Source organism: Ictalurus punctatus, chromosome 15 (assembly GCF_001660625.3).
Source record: "Ictalurus punctatus breed USDA103 chromosome 15, Coco_2.0, whole genome shotgun sequence".
In the NCBI taxonomy this organism is placed as follows: domain Eukaryota; kingdom Metazoa; phylum Chordata; class Actinopteri; order Siluriformes; family Ictaluridae; genus Ictalurus; species Ictalurus punctatus.
This window is the reverse complement of record NC_030430.2, coordinates 3,264,289-3,286,732: the sequence shown is the minus strand read 5'-3', so window position 1 is coordinate 3,286,732 and position 22,444 is coordinate 3,264,289. Positions and strand designations below refer to the sequence as shown.

The 22,444-nt window shown below is 37.2% G+C and overlaps 1 gene across 1 annotated transcript in view; it reads left to right on the top strand.

Annotated features, from left to right (window-relative positions):
* Window positions 1-6,792: 6,792 nt before the first annotated feature.
* The window catches only part of ada (adenosine deaminase), a gene marked incomplete at its 3' end in the record, with an annotated part of 35,604 nt that continues 19,952 nt past the window's right edge, over window positions 6,793-22,444 (top strand). The window contains 7 exon segments of the mRNA NM_001329302.1: window positions 6,793-7,158; window positions 14,713-14,774; window positions 16,514-16,636; window positions 17,681-17,824; window positions 17,938-18,053; window positions 19,443-19,567; window positions 21,466-21,537. The product of NM_001329302.1 is annotated as an adenosine deaminase (mRNA).

Sequence of the window (22,444 nt, the reverse complement as noted above, 5' to 3'; positions counted from 1 at the left end):
TTTTTAAAACGATCTAGCGACCTTCTGCACCTTAATATAACATTTTTGTAATGTATCTATGGAGTTATATGGAATTTTCTGCAAAAGAAATAGACATTTCTGCAAATTCCCACAAGTATGCACGTAAATGGTTGTCGATAAAACATCACTTGATTTGGCGAGGTATTTTCGAACTCCAAAGTTTCAGCGGAGGGCAAGGGCAACAAGCAAAAGGCTGGGAGACTGTAGTGGCAGTAAGGAAAACCACACACTAAGGGGAAAAAGACATAAATAAATGTCCGCTGGAAAAACTAATGTTTTCACATCTGCGCAAAAGCTTTCAAATCCATGCCCTCACAGCATGGGGAGCGCGTTTCTCGTCAGCTACCACATTCTTGACACCTATTAGAGCACACATTTATGTATGACACATTTAATAGGATGCTTTTGTTGGTTGTGTAATAGAAACAGGCTTGTGTAGGTTTCATTCTCACCATGTCATTTCCAAGCCAAACAGAAAACTTGCTTTATCCAGGCCCCTGGAATAGGAGCACAGAAAGAAGTGTTGAAAGCAACAGCTGTTTTGAGATCACATCTGTAATGAAAGCTACAATGCCTTCTTGTTAATGAGACACGCCCAACTGTGTGCATTATGTATTCGGGGTTTTTCTTTTTCTTTTTTTCATTGGCAGAAAAGGAGGAAAATTATACTATTTAGAATTTGGTAGCTTGTTGTGCTCTGGTTTTAATCACCAGTGAGTTGCATATAACAACATCAGGTATATTCAAATATATACTATTATCTTTTAAAATCTACCTTCAAGTGTACAACTTGTTCTATGATATTTTATCATCAACTGTATTATGACACACACACACACATTTACACTTACAGGCAATTTTGCATAATTAATACACCCACAGGCATCTACTTTGGTGATAAGGACGAAACCAAAGAACCCAGAGAAAGCCCACACACACGGGTAAACAAGTGAAACCGCCTACTGCACGCCAGCGCCACCTTGCTGCAAGTTTTAAATGAAATCTGCAAACATATTAGCTTATATTTATCCTTTCACCTTTGTTCTATTGCGTCTATGCGTAGATGAAAACTTCACTTCTGCTGCAATGCTGGCATCTAGTGGCTACACCGTAACAACATGCCATGCCTGCAAGGATGCTGTTTGGTGCTGAATGAAATATTTGCTAGTCACTGACTATGTTTACATGCACATCGATATTCTAGGATTAATCTGAATTGTTGAACACTCTAATTAGTACCGAGTCACATAAACGTCACAATCTGATTGCACGATTTATTGCGATAAAGGCAATATTCTGATTGTATATTGTATTCAGAACATGGTTGTAATCCAAATATAGACCTTAAATGGAATTTGATATGCATGTAAATGTGTTCACTGAGAAATGCTGCTATATGAGTAATATGAAGACACCAAGGAAGGCATGAAAATGCCTTGTACTGAAGACTGATTACATGCAGGTGTACACCGAGAAAAAATTTAGAGCTTACACAACAACAAAAAGATATCTTGGTAATCATTTTCTTGCCACTAGACATTTTTTCTTGTTTACTCGACTTCCGTAAATAGCGTGTTATTTAGTTTAGCCAACTGCCATTCTGTTGTCAGCACTAAATGAAATATTTAGTTGAAATAACATAAGAATGTTTATTGTACTAGAAAGCTCAAAGTTATAAGTAATCTTGAGTAAAACACTGAGTTGTACTTCTTTTTTTATATTCTTTTCTATAGTGAAAGAAGACATTCTGTTTATGTAACCTTTAAAATCTTTCTCTCTTAACAAAATGTACTGACGTCAAATAATTTTTTTTTTATTACTGGAAATCAGTACTAAGCAATGATACATTTTGTTGTTAAACTAAATGTACACAGTTAGCATCAGGCTTTATAATAAAACAGCAAAAAAGCTACATTAGCTTTATTTCACTACACTCATGGTCTCTAAACGTATCAAATAAATTTGATCAAATATATATTAAGCACCAGTCACATATTTATTTTCACAAGCAAGATTTCATTCATTTCACTACGATTCAATAAGATTTGTGTCGAGTTAGTACGAATAAAGTGTGCTGAGTTAACGTGTTGGGTAGGTTGATTTATACTTTTTAAGCATATTTAGGTAGCGTCACAGAGAAGGGGTTTATGGGTAACCAGAGCTCACAGACACTCACAGAGGGGCCTAAATGTCACGTGTCGTGTAAGAAGTTCTTTTTAGGTGTGAGAGTACGTTACACAATGTGTGCCTTCAAACAATTTGCAAGTTTCAAATGACTTAATGCAGTGTTTTCGGGTGGTTGTACTAAACTACCCGTTGTACATCATATTAAACATCATATTTAAACAAAATGCATTGAACATTTTACACCCTGTGGTGATGTAGCTAACGTCACTGCAGTAACAGTGTATTTATAAGAGATGAATATTTAACTGGCGAATTATAGTGGAACAAACACTGACTGGGTTGCACAACAGGAACCACAAGCCATCCACTGTCTTTAAGAGTGGCAATACTCATCTGGTGATGAGTGGAGACAGTTTTTTTTCTGTCCTCCCTGTATTTCACTGGCAACTGTTTCTAGGCTATAAATATGCAGGTCCTTCATTCCTTCCTACATTCATTCCTTCAAGGTCAACCCTTGGATAGAATCAACCGTAGATATTTGAAACTGCAACAGAATGAATTAAGATGTAGGCAAAAACTCATTTGAGAGGTGTTTTTTTGGATCCAGAAGACCAAATTGTGTTAAATTGGCACGGTACATCTAATTGCAGAGCTGTAGCCTTTCTTACAGCAGGGTCAAAGGCAGCATCTGGTTATATCCACCAACTAATATCCAGAGGAAGCCTAAGTAGATAAGTATACTGAAAGTGTGTATAATTTGTTCATTTGCTATAGACATTTCATGGCAAAATAAATAAATAAATAAATGAATGAATGAATAAATAAACAAACCCGGGGCGCATGGTGGCTTAGTGGTTAGCACATTCTCATCACACCTCCAGGGCCGGGGGTTCGATTCCCACCGGAGCCCTGTGTGTGCGGACTTTGCATGTTCTCCCCGTGCTGTGGGGGTTTCCTCCGGATTCTCCGGTTTCCTCCCCCACTCCAAAGACATGCATGGTAGGCTGATTGGCGTGTCCAAAGTGTCCGTAGTGTATGAATGGGTTTATGAGTGTGTGTGTGATTGTGCCCTGTGATAGATTGGCACCCTGTCCAGGGTGTACCCCGCCTCGTGCCCGATGCTCCCTGGGATAGACTCCAGGTTCCCCGTGACCCTGAAAAGGATAAAGTGGTGTAGAAGATTTAGGAGTATTGAGTGACATGTTCTGATATAATATAGCTGGGTATTTAAATATATTACATGGAACCTGGTAGCCTAGCGTAATAGGTAATATCGCCCTGCTCTGTGAATGTAGGTTTAAATGTTTTAACGTTTTTTAAATGGTCCTTTTTAAAGTCTAAATTTGCTCTGATATCAGTTATTTATATAGTTCTGCTATTGCAGTGGCTCCTCGTGCACGCGCACACTGAGGTGTTTCCTCACTGAGCTGTTGTTGTCTCTCAAAATATCTTAATAAGATTAAAGTTTAATCTCCTGCCTCGCTAGTTGTTGACTAGACTACAACTCAAACTTAAAATAGTCTCCATTCCCGTCCTAAACAAGTGAAATATATCACTTATAGTTGGTTGAACAGCTCTAAGGATGTCAGCCTCCATGAAGAGGCGTGGCTCAAAACGGGCCAATTGCTGCCCACGTGACCTCGACAGCATGAGCTATTCAAAATCTAACGGCTCGTTCTGTTCACTGACAGAGTATGCAAATAGTGTTGCCAGTTCCACAATTATCCCTCCACCCAAAGCTACCTTTGTTGCATGATCTGATACATGCATACGAATGCATACCTCCCTGCTCCTCAAATCACCACAGAATTGCCTTAAACTTCACAGCACACACAAACAGACAAATCACGTGATCTTACTTTACATCTTCATTCATTTATTAGCTCTGTAGTATACTTTTTGTTATTATCATACAAACATATCATACATAAATAACTCATGAAGTTGTACAATGTTTGTGCCAGATGAATGACATTCTTTGCTAAAAACATATACTTAAGCACAGGTGGAATATAACAAACTACAAGTACTCTTGTTACAGTACTTGAGTATGTGAGTTCACTGTAATGGTACTTTTTTAGTATAATCAAATCAGTGTTTTATACATAAAATAGAATATTTTGACATAGTTATATTTATTTTTGATCACTGTTATAGAGTAAAAAAAATGCATTTAACCCCATAAGACTGTAAGACAATTAAAAGACAATATGTGCAAATTAAAATAAAATATATATTTTGAGACCCAATAAAAAAAATAAAATAAAGCACTTTCCTGGCAAAGGTCTACACTTTAGGCACCAAATGCTTAGTCAGCAGCAGTAATCTCTTAACCTAACACTTTCTGCTTATGTTAGTGGAAAAGTACTTGGGGTTCAAATATTTTTTTTTATTTTAGATATTTGGGCTTGTTTTTTTTTATGAATGACACATATACTTTTACCATTATTTAACCGGAAACAAGAGAAGTGAAATGTTAGAAAGTTGTAACATGTAAGGGGTACGTTGTAACATGACTATATGACAACTTAAAACCCCCCTCTATTAATTTAATCTGATTTAATTTAAAAAAAAAAAAAAAAAAAAAAAAACATACAAGATAAACTATGATATTAGGTCAGTAAAAACATTTCTTAACTTATAAAATAATGTCAATTTACAGCAAATTTTAATGTTTGAAAATGAACACAGAACAAAGCCAACATAATGAAGGCAAAGAGATTGGCAGCTGAGATTTGGACCTGGATATTCAATTATGTAGGCTATGTAAGCGTTTAAGGACTGTGTAAGATTATAACTGAAAAAATAAAGATTAAAATGATACAAAATTTGCCTCGTTTTAAATGAACCGATTTTGCTTTCTCATTTGTAAGTCGCTTTGGATAAAAGCGTCTGCTAAATGAATAAATGTAAATGTAAATGTAATGCTAAACACAGATGCCAGACAGGGACGGCAGAAAATTTAAGAAAAACTGAAGGAGGCAGCAAAAGGGACAGCTTCCTTATCAACATGGGTGGAAAAAAGTGGGATAATATGAGATAGTTGCAACAGATAGTTGTACAAAAGCCATCATATGTTTACAAAGAGTGATAGTCGGTGTTACATGGTGTTCTGAACCATTTAGTTCAGTTGGAGAACGTTCACCAGAAGCTATAATCTGAAAGTGTCTGCTCCATTCAGCATGAGCTGCAGAGTCGTAGCACAGAATAATAATGAACCCACTTTTCACGATAACAAATATTGTTATACTATGTACATATGGTAACTTGCTCCTTGGTAACTAATATGGCAAATTTAATCCTGTAGCCTAAGCGATATGAAAAAATTGTGATAAAAGATCATTAAAATCTCAATTTATCTTTTTAAAGTGAAATTTTGAAGGAAAAAATGACAAGCTTTGAGACTGAAAAGCCAGTTCAGCAAGCAGTGCTGCAGTTGTATGGACCTCAAAAGTGCTGCTGCCAAATGTAAATTTTGAAATTATTAGTTTTACTGACTTTTACGGTAAGAGACATACAGTGGGCATGTCATTACATCTGCAGATGGTAATACTGTATTTTTTTTGGTATATTTCATAATGTTTACATTTTCTTTTAAAGATTCATTGGATTCATCTCTTCAGTAAAAGTTGCCGTTTCGCTGTAATTATTTCTATAAATGTACAAATAAAATACCATGAGGCTATATTAGTAGTGTCATTTGCATATTCATTATTGTGACCATACACAGTCCGTTTACAACTGATTACGGCTTACAGCTCATGGAAATCAAAAATCCAGTATCTCAAAATAGTAGAATAAAGAATTTATAATATAGTAATGTGGACCTGAGAAGAAGCGCTCTAATCAGGTAATTAACTCAAAACACCTGCAAAGATTTCCTGAGGCTTTTATCTCTCAGTCTGGTTCAGTACACAAACACAATCACGGGGAAGCTGAAAGTAAAGTTTAGTAAAGTTTGCGGGTCAGGCGAGCGGGTCAGGCCTTGATTTCCAAATACCCAACATTTGGAAATCAAGGTCCCAGAGTCTGGAGGAAGAGTGGAGAGGAACAGAATCCAAGTTGCTTGAAGTCCAGTGTGAAGTTTCCACAGTCAGTGATGATTTGGGTTGCCATGTCATCTGCTGGTGTCGGTCCAGTGTGTTTTCTCGAGTCGAGAGTCGATGCAGCGTCTACCAGGAGATTTTAGAGAACTTCATGCTCCCATCTGCTGACGAGCTTTATGGAGATGCTGATTTCCTTTTCCAGCAGGACTCTGCACCTGCCCACAGTGCCAAAACTACTAGTAACTGGTCTGCTGACCGTGGTATTACTGTGCTTGATTGTCCAGACACCTCGCCTGACCCGAACCCCATAGAGAATCTCTGAGAGACACCAGACCCGACAATACAGACGAGCAGAAGGCCGCTATCAAAGCAACCTGGACTTCCAGAACACCTCAGCAGTGCCGTAATTCCTGCAAAATGATTAAAGTCCAGAGCGAGTATCAGTGCATAAATTATCATACTGTTCACAAGGTCGACATTTCTGTATTATAAATTCTTTATTCTAATATTTAGAGGTACTGGAATTTCGATTTCCATGAGCTGTAGGCCGTAGTCATTAAAAGATTAAAACTAAAAAGGCTTGACATATTTTACTTTATGTGTAATGAATCTAGAATATATGAAAGTTCTACTTTTTGAATCAAATTACGAGGGGGAAAAAATAAATAATAACTTTTCCACGAGATTCGGACTTTTTGAGATGCACCTGTAGAGTTTAAACAAAAAGCGTAATTGTATTTGGGTTGATGTGAAATCGCAAATACGGGCACTTTACGCACTCCTGGCAACCCTGTCTGTAACCCCCCGTGCTGGGTAGATAGGCTGAACTTTTAGGCTCAGCGCGTGCAACTCGGTAACTTCGTTTCGGTTTGTCTCGCGTGTAAATCACAGGGCAGTCGCTTGATTGAGAACCATGGCGGAAAATTGTGTGAACGGCGGAAAAGCTACATTTGACAAACCCAAGGTGAGTTCATTTGTTTCTTTTCACTCAGGGTGTATGTAATAAGCAGTGTTTCCGTGTTGATGTGGACGTTTGCGTTTGGTGATACTTTGTTTCTGGCAACTGATCCAGCACTTATTCAGCAGAGTTCTACTAGTATTACTTCTCCTTCTTCTCCTTCAGTATTATTATTATTATTATAGTAGTAGTAGTAGTAGCAGGAGGAGGAGTAGTACTGATATTGTTAATAATAATAATAATAATAATAATAATAATAATAATAATAATGGTTGTAGTAGTAGTAGCAGCAGGAGGAGAAGTAGTATTGATGTTGTTGTTAATAATAATAATAATAATAATAATAATAATAATAATAATAATTGTAGTAGTAGCAACAAAATAAAAATGATAATTGATAGCATATAAATTGTCATGCTTGTATACTGTATTCTGCGTACTACACTGTACCATTCCTCAAGCATAATACTCCTTTTATACCTTTTTTTTTTACTTAGAAAGGTAGTCTGCCATCAGATTTCATAAAATTTACTATAAATGGAAATGATTTGTACCTTCAATTTAAAAAAAAAAAAAAAAAAGGTATAATATATCTACAATCCCAGTTACAAGAAACGTTTGAAACGTACAAAATATATAAGGTGAGCACATCAGCGACAAGGAAAGCTGCCGCCATTGTCTGCGAGTGTACATACTATTTCCTTGTAGGTATAAGGTGTACGGTATGCCGTAGGCAACAATTTACAGTTTGTTGCAAAGTCCTAATCCATACTCAAGTCAGCAGCTCTGAAGTCTGTCAGCCTTTAAGTCTAACATTTAAGTCCATAAGCTCAAATCCAGTCCTGAAAGGGATCCCCGGGGTCCGCTCCCGCCCACCCATTTATGGGGGATGGTGAGTGCCTTAATGAACTGCATTAGGTTTTCGATCCCAACCTAATAGGTCCTGTAGTTTGAGTAGCATTATTAAATGTTAAACAGAGACACACGACCGAGCACGAAATAAATCAGTCATGAATAAGTGAGTCGAGATCAAGTTAGAGGTCCTGACTATCAAGCATGGCTGCTTTGTGACCATCGTACAGTTGAATTCACTGCAGCCCATGACAGCAATCACGACGACGGCCGAATGCTTTAATAGAGATAGAGTTCATCAACGTGTCTTAAATTTGATGAGCATAAAAATCACTAAACCTTTTACAATTCGGTGTAGAAACCTGACAGATGGGATGTTTTGGCTCTGACAGTTGTGCCGTCTAGAGAATGTTGCTTTTAAATGTTCCGGATGTACAGACGTGTCGCCAGCATGCGAATAATGTTGCGTGTGTTGCTGCTGCGTCTGCACACACATGCAAAGTCATGTGTCAAGTATAAACCAGGCTGCTTCGCGCTGGGCCGTATCATACCACCATGGCATGGATTTTCCAACAACGCCACAAGTTACAGGCATAATAAAATGTTGCAATGTTACAGTAGTTCTATATTATAATTATAGTTTAATAGTAGCCATATTTAGGCTACTGTGAACACAGCCATTAAACCATTGTGGCAGTACCAGATAAAATCTCCACTGTTAGTGAGATGCTGCACCTCATTAATCTGCAAAATGGTTTCTGGTTTGTTTGTTTTTTTCTGACCTATTGACAAAAATTTTTGTGCCCAAAGACTGTATGATCAAACTAGGTGAACTGTCCTGAATGCTGACTTCATCAAAGGAATAAATATCTTCACATGGTGACCTGTTTTGCATGGTAACTAGTCTATATACATAATATATTTTTCACACTATGGTTTTAGGAAATGCCAACAAGTAACCTTCTAACCCTGAGGCTACAGAAAAAGTACCTTGTACCATGATCTTGGAAACAAAAAACAAAACGCCGTGACTGTGGCTGTGCTATGTTTAAAGTCAACGAAATACATCCATGAAGTTTCTTGGACGTGACACCAGTAACCTCTGTTAGATTGGGCATTTAATCATTTTATAAAGAGAAATGCCTACGTTATGAGTTATACGACTTACAGGTTGCACGTCTTCGGTTCAGTTTCTTTCTGAGTGCTTAGGAAGTTTAGTGTTATTTTTCAATACAGGAAAATCAAGCAGCGCTGTTTGTACAATACAGGAGTACAGGAGTCAATCAAGTCATTTTATGTCTACTGATCCAGTGTCAATGCCATTCAGCAGGATACCGAAAAGCAAAAAGAGAAGAAAACGTATTTCCGAGAAGCTCGCATGTCACCAACCGTTCCTTTACAGAATGCTTACTAAGTCGTGCCCTTTGGAGCCATTCACCTTACTCAGCATGCAGCGAACAAAGATATTGTGAACTGATACAATAGTACAGCTGATAGGAGCGTTATGATGTCCTCTGTAACCAAACTGACCCTTTGCTCTCCATTCATCACGTTATCGTGAAAGTGTAATAGTGAGGAGAGGTCACTGTGGGTTCACGCTATTGATTAGTACTGACTGGGGAATTAAAGCGATGCCTTCTGTTACTATTATCATATTACACCCACCATGTGTAGAGGTTTTTGGCCAAATCTGTAGGCAGCGCTGTACAGAGGAAGGTGGTGTGCATGTAGAGCTGGTGTCTTTTAAAGCTACAAAAAGAGATCAGTATCAGTAAGGGTTAGTTATTGCCAACCACATCAGATTATTTGCCGTTTATAAATGTCTTAAGGTGGATTTTCAAAAATATATTTTTTTGGACCCAAACACACCACCACCACTGAAATTTGTTCTAATATTTTTTAGTCCACTTTGCTGACATCTATATCACTTCCTCAGCAGTGTTTGAGATGGCACATGTGAAATATAGTTGTGGGTATAATGAAAGCAAACATGGTGGTTTATGTTCTCTATTTGGTTGAAATGAAAAGGTTGCAGCGTTTCTGTTTACCATGCTTGGTATTCAGAGGAAGACATATGCATGTTAGACAGTAGGGCTAACAGACTTGAAACACTTTAAAAAAATATATAAATATAAAAATATATAAAAGTCCCAAATGAAGCTGCCTATTTGTCTTATAAAGTGTGACTAATAGTTTGTCCCACATTATTATTATTATTGTGTCAGTGATTAGCGATTTAGATCATTGATATTAATTTTAGCTTTACTAATATGTAATATCTAATATGAGGACCAGCCATCGCTGGTGGTGCATATATCCTGTTCAACGGGCTGCAACTAACGATTATTTTCGTAATCGATTAATCGGCCGATTATTTTTATTATTATTATTATTATTATTATTATTATTATTATTATTATTATTAATAGATTAGTCGGATGATGAAGAAAAAAATTTCAGTTCCATTTTTTCATGTATTTAAAATAAAAGCCATAAACTGAGTGTTACATATATAAACTTCCGACACTGTGTGTATGATTGGTTTATATATGTATTAGTTTATATTATATAGGAGTTCTATTATATATATGAATTTATGCATTATTTTTTATGACTGTACAAAAAGCACTGATAATTATACTACAGTCTTGAATTAATAATAAAATCTCCCTTTCACTGCACCTTGAGGTTTCTGTTACTCACTGCTTTTAAGCATATTTCGTTTATTCGTGTTTACTTTGATCGTAGCGTTTTAATTTCACATTACAAATCTTACTTGCGCTCCCACTGTTTATCACCGTGTGTACGTTACGAGTGAGGAGCAACGCGGCCTGATTACTAATAGATTCACTTACAGATCGCTCCTGTTGTGATAAACGACAGAATTTACACTGCAGGCGCAAATACGGCATATGATGACAATAAACTTGAATTAAACGAAACCTTTTAAGCGACTCGCACCAGTTTCCCCAACCCCCATGCACAGAGTGGAATATTTTGGATATAAACATAAGTTTGTGCTCATGCGTCACTGTCATGCTTCCATGCTACACAAGCTCCACTTTGTGAAGTTTGAAGGTTACAGTTTTGTTTGTGTGGGTCACACACTTTTTTTCCGCTGGCACTTGACGATTACACCTCCGTCTGATGGTGACTGAGGTCATGTAAACTGAAGAAATGAATCATATTACGTCATTTGGGTCTTTACTCTCCGATGCGTATTTTTGGAACAGAAGTAACGCAATGAGTAAATGTACCCCGTGCCGCGCAGACCAACTAATAATCCATAATGAGATTTGTGGACAATGATTTTCATAATCGATTATTATCGATTTCATTGATTAGTTGTTGCAGCTCTACATGGATGTCATGTCAACCCTTTCTAACCCTTAACTTAACGGTGTTGCCATATGGCAACAATTCATTTATCTCCAATTGTTTACTAGACAATGATACAAAGCTACTATTTTCCTATGTAACTGGAAAGGGGGAGCTTTATCTTTGACGTGACATAAAAAATGGCTTGTCAGACGACCAGGAAATGCTGTTTGAACTTCATTTTCTGCAGTCACATGGCATGGTGAAAGTCATCCTTGGAGGGCTTTCAAAATGTGATTTATTTTTCAATATTTAGGCAAAACCACTTAAAGGAAAAAATGTAACCCTATCTGAGATAACCTCATATATTTTGAGTATTTTGTTAAATGGTAAAATGGCATTGAACTGCGGTATGTGCATTCATGAATTGAAATAGGTGCGTATGTATATATATATATATATATATATATATATACACACACACACAAATACATAGCAAAAAAGACACTAGGCTTCTCTCATAGTATATTTACATTTTTTCACATTCAAAGTAAAACTGTTGTAGGTTCAGACATTTTGCAATTGCACCTTATTTTCAAAATGTTATGTTTCGAGGGAAAGAATTAAAAAGATACTCCACCCAAAACATGTTTGGATCTAATTTTTGTTTGTATTTCGTGTGAGTAAATCAATCCATATACTTTTTACAACTGTATTTCCTTTGTAGAAGATGTCAGTTTTACATGCTTACTAGGTGGCAAAAAACAAACAAACCACATAGTCTGGAAAATGCAGTAAATAGAATTGTAATCTCATACATTTTGTGTTATTTTTGACTATAGGATACTTTCCACCATTGCACACTGTTACAATATGGCAACAATTTGCCAGCTACCCCTTTCCAACTAATTTTTTTATTACGTGAACTAATTCGAGTAAGATAAATCCATAAAAACATTTTTTGATGCAAATGTTCATGCAGTTGAGGGTTAATGGTGGAGGGCTAATAAAAGGTTAACTAATAGACGGCTAACTGAGACATGTTTTACACAGTAAGGGATTTGTCAGTTTCCAATACTTAAATACAAACATTTTGACACATTTAACAGAAAACCAGAGTAGATAATGGATTGCATGTGATTTGCTGCAGAAAACATGGAGGCACACATGCGGATGCAGATTTTCCACAATAATCCACTCCTGCGCATAAAAACTATGTTCTTGGAAGACATGCGGTGATTTCTAATGGATTATAAAGGACACACAGTGGAGGCCTTAAGTCTGAGATGGACCATCTGGCAGTGCATTCCATAACAATACAAAAAGTTCACTACAATTTACCCAAACATTGCATACAGGGCCCCCCAGTAATATTCTTAACATATGGGCTTTGCAAAACATGCATTCGTTTTCACCATCCCCTCCATGATGGACATATTTATACTGATCCAGGGTGTGGACAACTGTGTTTATATTGCATGTTTATAGACTAGAGTGTAGAAATGCACTCACATTGGTCTGATCCCTGACTTGACCAGACCCATGCTGGTTTAAAAAAGAAAATATCCATGTATAATTTTAATACGTGCATCAGAAAGGGAAAAAAAAAGATTGGATTAAAAAATTCTCGGCCACAAGCAGGTACCACATGACAAAAAGTCTAGCATTTCGGTGGATGTTTCATGTCTCTAATTGGGTGCTAACAAAGTGAATACAACTTTGAAGTAAAAGAAACTTATAAGCAACAGTGCGATGACAAGTCACATTTATCTCCCACTTTTCCTAAAACCAGTTTATTCATTCATCTTCAGCAACATCTTCAGTAATCACCCCACTCGTCTGTGTTTGTCACATAAAATTCCAATTCCAGTGATTATTATTATTATTATTACACCAAAATCATTACTACGGTAGAATTAGCGACATCATCGGCGGACGTGGCGAACGGTCCATTTTTTCATGAATGTAACTTCTGACTTAAAATATGAAAGCTTGTCAGATAAGAATGAAATGGAACAAGGGAAGCCAATTTTACCAGAAGCAACTTAAACAACACTGACTACGTTTACATGGACAGCAGTAATGTAATTATTGAGCTTACTCTGAGTAAGATAATAATGTGGTTAAGGTGTTTACATGAGTCGCTTTTAGAATACTCCTTTCATGTACCCGTTTTACAGGTTTTAGAACATAATTAGATTAACGGCACACGTCATTACGTCACCGTGCCACGCCGTCCCTCCAGTATTTCAGGTATCGACATACATTTTTACGAACGCTTTAAGTGCAGTTAATTATCTGTCATGCTGTACGTGCTAATAGACGACTGATCGAAGCCGTGGGCTGCGTCTCAAACCGCGTACTTACCGTCTATATAGTAGCCGAGATACATGTATTTTTCCCCACTACAGGCCTATAGTAGGTAAGTACGCGATTTGGGACGCGTACTCTCTTGATCGAACTCTCTTGTTCGCCGTAAAACGTAAAACTGCCGTGTGTGATCGTGTCCTGTCGCAAAATGCGGTGAAAACTCCCACACGACGTTCATAATGTGATTAAGGTGTGTACATGTCTGTAATACACCTCCATGATGCGACTAAAACAGGAGTACTCCACCTGTCTTAATTCGATTAGTGCTTAATTCGAGTATGACCTTAATCAGATTAAGGTAAGTAAAAATTGCTGTTTAAATGGTAGTTTCTTAATCAAAGTCTAAGCGCTTGTTCGCTTCCACGTGAAAGTAAAAAACTCCAACTCTTGCAACTTTTTTGTTGCGTATATGTATTTGGTTACATCCGTATTTCCAATCCAGTACTAGCACTGATACGGAAATTTATATATATATTTATATAACTTTATTAATTATAATTATAATTAATAAACAATTATTTATATTTGTACCTGCCTATGATATTTTGAAACAAATTTAGTTGGTTCTGTTTCCCAAAATATGAGCTTCATTTAAACTGCCACAACACAGACCAGGCAGTTACTAAAGATAAATAAAAATAAATAAATGAACGATCGAACACTGGTCTTTTCTTTCCAGCAAGCTTCATATCGGACTGCTTGCTCAAGCATTTTGGAAAGTAAAAAACCTTCCATTTACACGCCTTTATTTGTTGCATCCCGTAGGATCCCAATCCTGATGCACATCTGTAGACTCAATCAGGTAGCCTATGGAAAAAAAAACAATATAGTGCACCTTCTATTCGTATTTGTACCTGTACATGACATGCTATCTGTTCTGTCCAAATAAAGATTGGTATTCGGTTACATCCCCAAATCTCCACATCTCCATACATTCTTCAATTTGTCTTTGTTTGGTAGATTGAAATGGGTAATAATACTATGTATAATGAATATTGCGTCATGCTTATTGACCCACAGGTTGAACTGCACGTGCATCTTGATGGCGCCATCCGGATCGAGACCATACTTGATGTGGCCAAGTAAGGGCAATTTTTTTTTGCTGTTAATACTATGGGCTTTTTTCCTGGGGGAAATAAAAAAAAAGCAAGGATACATTCAACTAGATCATTTGATGGACAGGATCTCAGGTCTAAATAATGTTACTTATCATAATATTTCTACTGATCTGATTAAATTGAATATTGCTTTATGACTCACTGTATAACTTTAAATAAATTAAATGTAAAGATAAAATACTGGGGTAAAAATAATTATAAAAAAAGAAAGAGAAAAACTTGTTCCACAACATTTAAACATTTAAAAGCTTAAGATATTCAATTTAAATTTTTCCACAACACCATACAGGCTACCTTACATTTCTTTTGGCAAGTCGGTCAGGGCGTCGTCTTTGTTCACGTCAGGTCATTTTAAAACATTTGTTCACGTCAGGTCATTTTAAAACAATCAATTAGAGACGGATTTATTTCAGCTTTAATTCACTGTATCAAAATTCCAGGTGGTCAAACGTTTACATTCACCAGGATGACCTGTCTCTTTAAACAGTCTAGAAGATTCCAGAAATTGATGTAATGACTTTTAGATGCTTCTGATTGGACAGTTGTCATAATTAGGAGCTAACCTATGGCTGTATTTAAGGGCCAGTGCCTTTTTGCCCTCGATACCATGGGAATAACCAAGCAATTCAGCCAGTACCTCAGAAAAAGAATTATTGCTCTCTACAAGTTTGGTTCCTCCTTAGGAGCAATTTCCAAACAACTGAAGGTACCACAAGCATCTGTACAAACAATTGTATTCAAATGTTAACACAGATACTGGATTTATTATGCAGGAAATAGGCACGAATAAATCCCCAGGGATAAACATACTTTGGTCCAAAAGGTTCAAATGAACCTCAAGACAGCAACATTGGAGTTGGTTACTACTATCTATATACCATCATCCAGCACAGTCAGTTCTTTATGTCACCTTCATTTTAGCAGATATAGAATCACTTTTGTAACCTTACAAAGTGATTAAAACAATTAAAATACTTACCAGATTCTAGAATGTTTATAGGCTTAGATGTTCAGTTGTTCTCATAGGTTTTTATACAGTGTTTCTGCAATCTGAACTTTGGTCCTATTTGACTGTGTTAGCAGATATGAGCCATCTTAAGATAATCTTCACTGAGCAGCAGCCACCATGTGTGTCGGCCCTGGAAAATAGTTTCTAAAAAAAATAAATAAAGTGGGAGCCTTGAATGACGCATGAACTAGGTGTTAGATTGAAACTGGTCTTACACACCGTGTCTGATTCCTGTAAAAAAAAATAAAAATAATAATAAATAAAATAAAAAAGATGATGATGTCACCTATGTGAACTGACTGACCTGTCACAGATTTTGTTATTGGCAAAACCTGAATGGTCTGGCATTTGTGTATTTTCGAAATAATCCATATGTCACCAAAGACAGTCATGCACAACTAACAAAAGAACAAACTTTAGTAGGTCGTGGATACAGCTGCGTGAATGTAGTGAACACTGATTTATTGGTATGTTATTGAGCTTCGTCGATGTATTCAAAGTCTATGGAAGCTTTTTGGCTAAATAAATACACAAATATGACATGGTGAGAATGCACATGGACTCGGTTTTACACCCCTGAGCTCTTAGGAAAGGAAGTTAGTAGTGAGACCTCCATGAAAGTAATCAGCATGCTTTTACTTACGGTTACATGGGAGTGCGTGTGATCACATTAATCTTCCTCTGAATGTTTTAGGAGGCGAGGTATTAAACTCCCTGCAACCACGGTGTCTGAGATGACTAGCCTGTGCACGGTGGATAAGCCGGGAACACTCACCGAATTCTTGAGCAAGTTTGATCAGTTCATGCATGTCATTGCGTAAGTATTACCCTAGATAAACCGTCACAAAATGTATCATTTAGATCACTAATGACATCACAGAAAAATGTGTTGAAAATTTTAGAATTTTAAAGAGAGCATCTGCGCTGACGGTTAATATCCAGTTGGACAGTGTGGTGTCCAGTACGTTATTGTCTGTCTCAAGGTTGGCAGACTGACTGTTTTTACCAATGTGGTTAGTACGCAACATAATATTTGCCTAGACAAGCTTATAAAGGAAATGATGATACAATGTGAAATATGATTATGGTTGAGGTGTCTGGAGGTTAAAGAGCAGATTCCGAAAGAATGTTTTCAGTGGAGCTTTCGTTATGAGCACTAGAACATGGGTGTTCAATCTTATCCACAAAGGGCCAGTGTGCGAGCAGGTTTTTATAACAATCAAGCGGGAGCCACACTTTATTCCCCCTGTTTAATCAGTTGATCTTTTACTTTGAGTAGGAGTATCAGGTGTGGTTTCTGCTCGGTTGGAATGAAAACCTGCACCCACACCAGCCTTTTGCAGACATGATTACATACCTCTGTACTGGAACCAGTGCTTCAGAAGAGTTAATTAAACGCTGCAATTGTTTGGACTTTTTCGTCTTATGCTTTCGCCCGTGTGTGACATTCTTTGTGCAAAGTGCCTACCAGCCTAAGGAAGTTCTGCTGAGGTCTGCTACTTGCTATTTTGAGAGGTGTAGCGTTAGGATTCCACAATGTACTTTTTTTTTTTTCCAGAAAATCTTATATCCTGCGTTCTGAACTACTCTTTAATTAAGCACTATCAAATACAATTTTTGAAAATAGTCTCACAAACCCTCGACATGCTTGGGAATTCCCCATGGTGGGAAGGAAGGTGTGCGGACTATAACACAGCTCTGCTGCATATTTGCAACACAAAGCAAGATATTAAAATTAGATATTTAACACTGTGGTTTCACACTCGTGTTAAACTTTAAAAAAAAAAAAAAAAAAAAAGCAATATGGAGGTTTTTTTTTTGGTTTGTTGTGCTAATTACCTGCTTCATGTTGTGGCTCTAGAGGGGACAGAGACGCCATTAAGAGAATTGCCTACGAGTTTGTGGAGACCAAAGCTAAAGAAGGAGTGATTTACGTGGAGACGAGGTACAACCCGCACTTGATGGCCAACTGCAATGTAGAGCCGATACAGTGGAACCAGGAAGCGTGAGGAATCCGTAAACTATTTAACATTATATAAATATCTGTAAGAATATGATCTTTAATTTAGTCAAAAATGCATTTTGATTTATAATTTTTTTTATTGTTTCTCTTTCCAGAGGTGACGTGACACCAGACGACGTAGTGCATCTTGTGAACGAGGGCCTGAAGAAGGGAGAGAATGACTTCAAGATCAAAGCTAGGTCCATTTTGTGCTGCATGCGGCACATGCCAAGTAACGTACCCCTCTTTCACTCTCACGCTCACTCTCACTCGCTTCCTCTCTCCTGCCCCCTGTGTGTACATTATGTCCTGATCTGGGTAAGAGTGCAGTGAAGCTTAATTCACTACTAGTCCCAATGAAGAATCTCTCAGCTCACTCAACCTTGTGTGTCTGCCTGTTCGAGATCAACATCTATGTGCTATGCTTATTTGGTCGTACATCGTGTTGATTTATCATCTTGCTGCTAGGTACAGTGTGGTATTTAAAACGAGGAGGTGCAGACAGGAAGTAGAGGAGCTTGGTGCGCCGCGTGCTCTCGGCTTCTCTCCCAAGCAGTAAACCTTGACTTGTGTGTGTTCTCTTTTATTCCATACTTGGAACACAAAAACGAAACTCGGAACAGTTTAGAATTTACACAAGAGATTCCAAATACGTCATTCTGCAGTACAGAGTACAGACAGCTTGTCCGTATTATCCTAAGTGCATGTGTAATGAATCTAGAATATATGAAAGTTCCACTTTTTAAAATTAAATTACGGGGGGGGGGGTTTGAGCTGCACCTGTATATGGTTTCTGTGAAAGAAGATTGTCTTTGAAATCATATAACACTTATATAACTCTTCATCATCACAAATGGGGATTTATTTTCTTTAATTAGATTTTATACCAGAGCGCTGTTGATTTCTTGAGTGTATTTGTATGGCGAACACTACATAGTGTAAGACTGATTATAAATGGATTTTAAAAGTATATAATTTAACACACACAAAAAAGCATATAATCATTGATATGGGTAATGTTTTCTGTAAGGAGAGGTTTAATTAACATTTATGGAAGGACTCTCTATAGTCAAAGTCAGAGCGTTGCAACAGTTACTAAGTTTTACATCATGGAAAAGTATTCATGACAAAAGACTTTGTGCTTTGTAGTTTTTCAGAAACATGACAAGCTGCATATTTTTGTCTTAAATTGTCTTAATTAACGACTATCTGAGGATATATATATATATATATATATATATATATATATATATATATATATATATCAGTCCCCTTTTATTTTAAAAAGTGTGAATAATAATTCACCTTATTCATAATATATGACGTGTGCGTGTGTGATATAAATATCGAATAATCCTATGAATGTTGCATGTGAAATCTGAGTCAGTGCCCGCTGCACTTTTCACACTACTGATGTATGCTTCATATGTAATGCACACAGCTCCTTCACCACCACCACCACAAGACTACACTGTATGATCACAAAATGACCGATTTATCATTAGACCTATTGAAATGAAAGTCTAGTAAGAACGCTAGGTCTGGTTTTCCTCAATTTTATAACACATCGGTTAAGCTCTTGTACTCTAATAAATCCTGTGTGTGTGTTTCCTCTATGCAGACTGGTCCATGGACGTGGTGGAGTTATGCAAGAAGTATCGAAATGATGGCGTAGTGGCCATAGATTTAGCAGGAGATGAATCTCTAAACTGTGAAGCCTATCCTCTCCACCGCAAAGCCTACGAGGTACAAATTCCGCATTTATTCTACAATTTATATTTTTTTATAAAGTTTACCACATCACTGCTGAATTCTCGATTCTGATTGGTCAGAAAGTAACAGCAGCTCTGACAGTATGGTTCGGCTGCAAGGCAAAGCACTCGTTTTAATACGCTATCCTTCCTATAGTAACAACTACTTCTCAGGGACATGCATGCCAGGCGTGCCACATAAATCTATTCATGATTTGTTGATTCTAGTTTTCTGGGAGGAAATATATTTAGCATTTTGGAAGGCGTCTCCAGTGTCTGTGTCACCACTTTGTAACATTCATAAATGTAACTATAAACTGATAAAAGGTAAGACATGTTGTTGTTTAATTAGGAAGCGCATTCTGCTGTGGTGTAAGAGGAATAAAACACTTGAGGATGTGCCATCATTGGGAAAAAAACAATCAGGGTGGTGACAGTAAGCCTGCTGTTGATTATTTTCCTCGAACATCATGCCTAATTGTGTTTTATTCCTTACATTGGTACTACGTGTTCCTCCAGGAGCAGATTAACAACTAATGCTGGAATAAACTCTGTAAGTATTGATCCTTGACACTGCGTGATGGAAGAGAGCCATAAAGTTTCTTCACGATTGACTGCCGTGGCTGCGGGGTCTAGTTTGATAAGAAAGGAAAGATATTAATTAACCTTTATCAGTGCTATTATGAAATCACCATAGTGGAATTTGATAACTTTCATCTGCTGTTATCTATAACTCGTTGATCCATTCAAGGTCTGCTGTACCACTGCAAGTCACTCTTGCATTTTTACTCTTAACCATAAGGCGCAATATAGTTTTGAAAGGAACTGGCTGAAGAGCTATCTGCAAGCAAAATTTCAAAGCTTTCTTTTTATGAATGCTCAAATAAAGGGATTGGTTTTGTTCCATGGGTTCTTGAATGTTTTCAGGCATTTTTTTTCCCCACCAAAGGGTAAATTACAGGGTGCCTACCAGCCATGGACTGTTGATACACTCAGGATAGCATGGCTTGCCATTTGGAACATTGTGTCACAGGGAGTAACCCGCTACACTGGGAACTGTGCACTGCTAAAATGAGAGGGAAGATTCTCAAAAAATATGGAGGCGTCCCAGGGGTACACATCTGTGGTACGATCTTTTGGAATGTGACTATGCTATGACATCTGTTTATGTCATTATTGTGAGGGCCAAATCCCGTCAATTCTTTGCTTATCATGTTGTCAAGATGGAGAACACAAGCATATAGCGTAACTTGTCTGGCTATAAAAAAAACAAAAAAAAGTGGTGTGAAGCATTACTCCTCCGACATGGATTGTTTTTCCAATAGCAGCACATACTGAAGTGTTTCACTCCTCTTATACTGAAGCAATGTGCCAGTGCTAGCTATTTTTCAATTATTAAAGAACAACACTTCATATGTTCTCTATCTGTTTATAGTTTCATTCGTTTAATGTTGTGGAACATCCAGCTTGTTACAGAGAAACTGCTAAATCTTTTTTTATCCTTAGAGTGTCCTGTTCTGGAAAGGTATGTCTGACTGTTACAAACTGCTGACACTGGAGACTCCTTCCAAAAATGTTAAATAAACATCTCCTTATAGAAAACTTCACCATATCAATAACTGTGTCTTTTTTGTTTGTTTGCCTTTTAAATAACACGTTTTTAATCAGTTTAATGTTAGGCTTTGATTATTTAGAACCTCCACTATACAAGTCATTGTACAAAACAAAACAGAAGCTGTTACTATAGAAACGATAAAGTATTAGAACTGTAATTTGCAGCTGCACTACTGTCAGAGCTGCTGTAATAGAAAACTGAAACCTTCCGACCAATGAGAAGTGAGAATTCAGCGACTTAGTGGTTTAAACAAGCATAACGGCATCTGTTGTTGACAGGAAGCAGAGAAAAGTGGCATCCACAGAACAGTGCATGCGGGAGAGGTCGGCCCTCCATCTGTTGTGAGAGAGGTGAGGCCTTGTTTCTTTCTGGAACACTGTTCACTACTTCCTGTGCTCATACACTGAGAGCAAAAACAGACTGGACCTTGGCTAGTCTTTGTGTGCAAGAATGATAACACAATTATCAAGATGTGGAATTTGAGCATGTTGTAAAAGCAGGAACACACAGTCATGAGTGTAAAGCACTTCTTATTAGCTTCACCAGCAGATCAAGCGCATAGATTCTGGTTTTGAATTTAATATTTCTACAGAATGATCATCTAATATTAATATTGTGATGAATGGCATTGTGATCTTTTTAGAATTAAATTGGCAGCGTCTGATTTGATGTAAAATGGTATCTTTTCTGTTCATTTTCAATATAGATATTAAATAAATGTCAAAATAAAAATAAAAACTCATCCTTTCCCACGGGTTCTTTAAAATACAACACTGCTGTCTAGCAAACCTACAGCTGCAAGCAAAATGATTCAACCATCACTGCAAATCAGGTTTATTGTCAAAATGTAGAGACTTTCAGCTGTTTGCAATGATCAAATCAAACAAAAGCAATTGAAATAGTTTCAACTGAAAATGCAACTTATAACGATTTCTCCAGGTTCAAATTGATTCCCCCCTGAATAGAATCCCTCACAACAGCACAAATATGCAAAACAGGTGTTGTCTCAAGCAGACCTGATTAAACTAATCAAGGGCTTCATTAGTTGCAGCAGGTGTGCTTGAGCGGAACACATGAAATACCTGAACTTGCTAGGGGTAGAAAACATATGAAATACCTGGACGGGACAGAAAAAGGAAGCTATCAACGGATACAAGCAGATTTGTGAGAAGGCAGGTTGTGAAAAATCCTCGCGTGACGGTAAAAGACCTGCAGCGAGACTTGGTGTAACAGCACTGAGGTTTCAGTGAGCTCAGT